Here is a 5,868-nt window from a genome sequence, read left to right as displayed (position 1 = left end):
AATAACAAATTAGACGATAAAAACAACAAATTAGAAAGAAAACAAAATGTCTCAGATTGGGCTCTTGGTTGCGAGAAGCAGAAGTGACTCTGGCTGATGAGCAGAAAGTCATTTGTTATAAAGAAAACCGTTGAGAGGGCTAGAGAAGAGGCTTCATGACAATCTTCTAGAATTAAAGCCACAAACCACATATATAAATAGCCTGGTGAACAAAAGGCCCAGAACATTCTGCTGCCACCAAAAACTAGATGCTGTATTTGCAATGCCCCCAAGAACTTGACTGCAATTGCACCTGTCGCTCAGACCTGCACCACTAATGTCTCTTTTGCATCAGGAACTCATTTTGTAACCCATGCTGCCCCCAAGGCCATAAGGCTGTGACGCACCCTTGCCAGCATAATAGGTGTCCTGCACAAAGCCCGTTTCCTCCTGGGGTCCACTTCTGATTTGGAGATTGGCCTGGGTGCAACTGGTTGGTGGAGTTTCAGAGACTGCAGAATGTGTACTTCCACAAACATGAAAAGTATTCCAGGGGCGCCTGGGTGGCTCAGTTGGTTGAGCATCCGACTTCGGCTCAGGTCACGATCTCATGGTTCACAAGTTCGAGCCCCACGTCAAGCTCTGTGGTGACAGCACAGAGCCTGGAGTCTGCCTTGGATTCTGTGTCTCCCTCTCTTTCTACCCCTCCCGGTTCATACTCTGTCTCTCTCTCTCGAATAAATAAATAAATAAATAAATAAATAAATAAGAAAAGTATTCCAAAGGAGTTGGCAAGCCAGAAAACATGACAAATGTCCACTAAAGTGTCTGTCAGTTGGAGATACCTAATACATTACGGCACATGCATACATTAGAATACTATGCAGTTCTTGAACAAAGTAAGGTAGTGTAAAGACTAATTATGTTGGGGAACCTTCAAGATGTAATTAATGTGCATTATGTTCTATCATTTGTACTTTAAAAGCTGTACAGGGGCGCCTGGGTGGCGCAGTCAGTTAAGCGTCCGACGTCAGCCAGGTCACGATCTCGCGGTCCGGGAGTTCGAGCCCCGCGTCAGGCTCTGGGCCGATGGCTCGGAGCCTGGAGCCTGTTTCCGATTCTGTGTCTCCCTCTCTCTCTGCCCCTCCCCCGTTCATGCTCTGTCTCTCTCTGTCCCAAAAATAAATAAAAAAACGTTGAAAAAAAATTTTTTTAAAAATAAATAAATAAATAAAAGAGCTGTACATATTTATATATTCGTCCATGTATACAAAAGTCTGGAAAGGTACACAAGAAACTGGTAACAATGGTTGCTTCTAGAGAAGGGAAAAAGGAGAGGAGGATGGATGGGGACCTTATTGGTCTGAGTTCTACATATGCCACATGCATCTATAATCTATTCGAAAACTTTTTTTTAATGTTTATTTTTGAAAGAGAGAGAGAGTGAGACAGCGTGTGTGCACATGAGTGGGGGAGGGGAAGAGAGAGAGGAGGACAGAGAATCTCAAGCAGGCCTTGCTGTCAGCACAGAGCCCGATGTGGGGCTTGAACCCACAAACCATGAGATCATGACCTGACAGAAGTCAAGAGTTGGACACTTAACCGACTGAGCCACACAGGCACACCTCAAAATTCTAAAAAGTAAAAATGTTTGCCACGTATACAAACCGTGGCCATCAAACATTTGATAAACTGTATTAATTTTAGAATGTTTGGAAGTAGAACCAACCAATAGTGGGTATTATTAAAAGTGGGGTGCCTGGGTGGCTCAGTTGGTTAAGCGTCCAGCTTGTTGATTTCAGCTCAGATCATGATCTCACAGTTTGTGAGATCGTAGGGCTCTGTGCTGACGGGGCGGAGCCTACTTGGGATTCTCTCTCTCTCCCTCGCTCTCTGCCCCTCCCCCACTTGCTTTCGCCAGGCATGCGCCCCGTGTGCCTGTCTCAAAACAAACAAACAAACAAACTTAAAAAAAAAAGAAAGTAGTAGCACAAACGCCACTGATGCTGAGCCTCAACTTCTTCTGGGCTAAACGTTACTTATCTTTTTTTTTTTTTTTTAATTTTTTTTTCAACGTTTTTAATTTATTTTTGGGACAGAGAGAGACAGAGCATGAACGGGGGAGGGTCAGAGAGAGAGGGAGACACAGAATCGGAAACAGGCTCCAGGCTCCGAGCCATCAGCCCAGAGCCCGACGCGGGGCTCGAACTCACGGACCGCGAGATCGTGACCTGGCTGAAGTCGACGCTTAACCGACTGCGCCACCCAGGTGCCCCTAAACGTTACTTATCTTATACCCACAGTTGGGAAACAGCGTCCATCTTTCCCATAAAATTGGCCTGCCTGGCTAGCACTCCCCGTGCAGCCAGTTCAGATCTCTGAAGCTGTCAGTGACATTGAGGACACAGAGAACTGTTCATAGTTATTCCATCCTAAGAAGCAAGAAGCAGTCCCCTGCCCACCTCCAAAGTCCGTGGGAGGGTTTCGGTGATTCTTTTGTGAGAAGTTGAGAAAGATCCATGCGATACTACTAGGCCAGGAGATGGTATAACAAGATAGTTTTGCTGATCTGGACAGGAGATTGGGCCTGTGAACCACAGCCATTTTAACACCGAGCGAGACTCACAATACCTTCGGGTGAATCGTTTGGGAGGCTTCCAGCAGCATAAACAGAGTGCCCAACTAAAAGAGGCGTAAACAGCGAGGACATTCATTTTTTCACAAAACAAGAAGTCTGGCAAAGAGAATTCCAGAGCTGCCTCATTCAGAAGTTCAACAATGGCAGAGTTCTGGCTCGGTCTCTCTGATTTCCTCATGACTTTTTCTTCATGGTGACAAAGTGACTGTTGCTGGTCCCAGCACCATATCCTCACATGAGCTTACTGAAGGCACGAAGCATGAAGAACTTTCCACATTGCTTGCTCTCGTGCTTTCTCTCCCTTGCTCACAGGCTGGCTCTCCTGTTTAAAAAAAAAAAAAAAAAAAAAAAAAAATTTTAATGTTTTTATTTATTTTTGAGACAGAGAGAGACAGAACATGAGCAGGGGAGGGGCAGAGAGAGAGAGGGAGACACAGAATCTGAAGCAGGCTCCAGGCTCCGAGCTGTCAGCACAGAGCCCGACGTGGGGCTCGAACTCACAGAGCGTGAGATCATGACCTGAAGCTGAAGTCAAGCGCTTAACTGACCGAGCCACCCAGGCGCCCCCAGCTCTCCTGTTTTTAATCAGGGAGGAAAATCTTTCCCAGAAGCCCCCAGAAGATTTCTTCCCCAGATGCAATCGGTCGGAAGTGTGCTATATGCCCACCTCCAAACCAATCCCTAGCAAGGGGAGAAGGAATTAACATGTTTGTCTTAACCAATCACAGTTCATCCTCGGAAGGAGGTGGTGAATAGGGCTGCAAATTCCTTGTTTGTCTGAAATTCAGTTTTAACTGGGTGTGTTTATATTTTTTGTCTGAGACTCTGGCAATGCTGCTGGGTGACACCTTCCTCATTTCTGAGTCTGTTGCCAGACCATACTTCACAAAATCAGCGTTTCATTAGCAAGAACAAGACAGTAGTGCCTAAGAGTAGCAACCAACCATCTGCCTCCTTGCTTTACAAGATTTCCTTTAACTTCTGTTCAAGAAAGTCCTGGCTCCTTTTGGCTCTCTGCCCCTCCCTGTTTGACAATAGCTGTGTCCCTGAGACATGATGGTGAAGGCCCAAGTAAATGACTTTGACTCTGTTGGGTGTCTGGTCACCAAGACTGCTATTAACTCTGGCAAAGTATTGTCTCTACCAATAACAGCTTCGTTGACCTCAACTACATGGTCTACTTGGTCCAGTATGATTCCACCCATGGAAAGTTCAATGGCACAGTCCAGACTGAGAATGAGAAACTTGTCATTGATGGAAAGCCTATCTCAGTCTCCCTGGAGTAAGATCTCACTAACATCCAACGGAGTGAGGTTGGTGCTGAATTTATTGTGGAACCCACTGGTATCTTCACTACTCTGGAGAAGGCTGGGGCTCATTTGGAGGGTGGAGCCAAAAGGGTCATCATCTCTGCCTCTTCTGCTGATGCCCCCATATTTGTGATGGACTTGAACCAAGAGAAAGAGGTATGACAACTTTCTCAAGATAGTCAGCAACGCCTCTTGCACCACTAACCGCTTGAGCCCCTGGCCAAGGTCGTCCGTAACAACTTTGGCATCGCGGAGGGAATCATGACCACAGTACATGTCGCTACAGCCACCCAGAAAACCATAGATGGCCTCTCTGAGAAGCTATGTCATGATGGCTAAGAAGCCAGCCAGAACATCATCCCTGCTTCTACTGGTATTGCCAAGACTGTGAGCAAGATCATCCCTGAGCTGAACGGGAAATTCACTGACATGACTTTCCGTATCCCCACCCACAATGTGTTGGTCATGGACTTGACCTACCATTTGAAGAAAGCTGCCAAATAGGACAACATCAAAAAGATGGTGAAGCAGGCATCAGAGGGCCCTCTCAAGTGCATCTTGGGCTACACTAAGGACCAGTTTCCTGCAGCTTTAAAGGTGACACCCACTCTTCCACCTTTATTTAATGTGGTTTTCAAAAATTTTTAATGTGTATTTATTTTTGAGAGAGAGAGACAGAGCATGAGTGGAGGAGGGGCAGAAAGAGAGGGAGACACAGAATCCGAAGCAGGCTCCAGGCTCTGAGCTGTCAGCACAGAGCCCAACGCCGGGCTCAAATTCACAGACGGTGAGATCAAGACCTGAGCCAAAGTGGGATGCTTAACTGACTGAGCCACCCAGGCGTCCTTCCCACTCTTCCACTTTTGGCGCTGGGGCTGACATTGCCTTCAATGACCATTTTGTCAAGCTTATTTCCTTTGATGAAAATGAATCTGTCTCTAGCAATAGGGCGATGGACACAGTGGACTCCAAGGAATAAGAACCCTGGGAACACCAGCTCCAGGGAGAGGCATGTGAGCAAGACAGAAGGCCTCAGCTGCTGGGGTGTCCTTGCCCTACAGGGGTCCCTCGACATACTGAAAAATCGCTTGTCCTCAACACAGTTTCCATTCCAAACCCCCTGAAGAAGGGGAGGCATTTAGGGAGCCCTACCTGTCACGTACCATCAATAAGGACACTAAGAAAGAAAGCCCTGGTTTACATGGTCCGGAGTTTCCACAGAAACACAAAGGCACCCAATTCCGTCTGTATGTCTATCTCTCTTTCTGTGTATTGGTGGTGTGCTGGAGTGAGATACAAGATCACAGTTTTATAGTATTACAGAGTAAAAGCTCAATTTTCAGGGTCAGCTGGCAAGGATGAACAGTGACAGAGGAAGATGCGAGTAGAGCATGTTACAACCTGCAATTGACATCTGGGGGATCCAAAGGTTTAAAAGCCACCACCCAGTGTGCTTCAGTTTTTCTGTGGGGCATCTAAAGAAGGGGGAAACAACAGCCCAGCTGCTTCCTGAGACTCTGGCGTTTTTGTGGAACTTGATGTGATCTTGATGTGGAAGATTTGAGTATTACTGCCTCTTTCTTTTTTTTTTCTTTTTTTTTCTTTTTCAATATATGAAATTTATTGTCAAATTGGTTTCCATATTTCACCCAGTGCTCATCCCAAATATTACTGCCTTTTTCAAAGACTGCTTGAGACCGAAGATCACAGTGCCATAGAAATGAGAGAGAACAGGAATGTTTCCTTTGGGAGTCAGTGCTATTTCAACACAAGTTTTACGCGTTTATGTGAGGGGATGATTATGACGTAAGTAATGAAAAGGCATTTCTGGGTCTTGATTTTAAGTGTGATTCCTGGGACTCTACTGATAGATACACGCAGACCTACAACTCCTTTGCTGAGTCACCAGCTTACCACTGCTAGGGGGCTGCCCCAGCTCCC

At 46.2% G+C, this 5,868-nt stretch overlaps 1 pseudogene; it reads left to right on the top strand.

Moving 5' to 3' along the window:
- Positions 1-3,673: 3,673 nt before the first annotated feature.
- LOC131486290 (glyceraldehyde-3-phosphate dehydrogenase-like) lies at positions 3,674-4,906 on the top strand (annotated as a pseudogene).
- Positions 4,907-5,868: the final 962 nt, after the last annotated feature.

This window comes from Neofelis nebulosa, chromosome 9, assembly GCF_028018385.1.
Source record: "Neofelis nebulosa isolate mNeoNeb1 chromosome 9, mNeoNeb1.pri, whole genome shotgun sequence".
NCBI classification, from domain to species: Eukaryota; Metazoa; Chordata; class Mammalia; order Carnivora; family Felidae; genus Neofelis; species Neofelis nebulosa.
The sequence above is the reverse complement of the archived record's forward strand: the minus strand, read 5'-3'. Positions and strand labels throughout refer to the sequence as shown.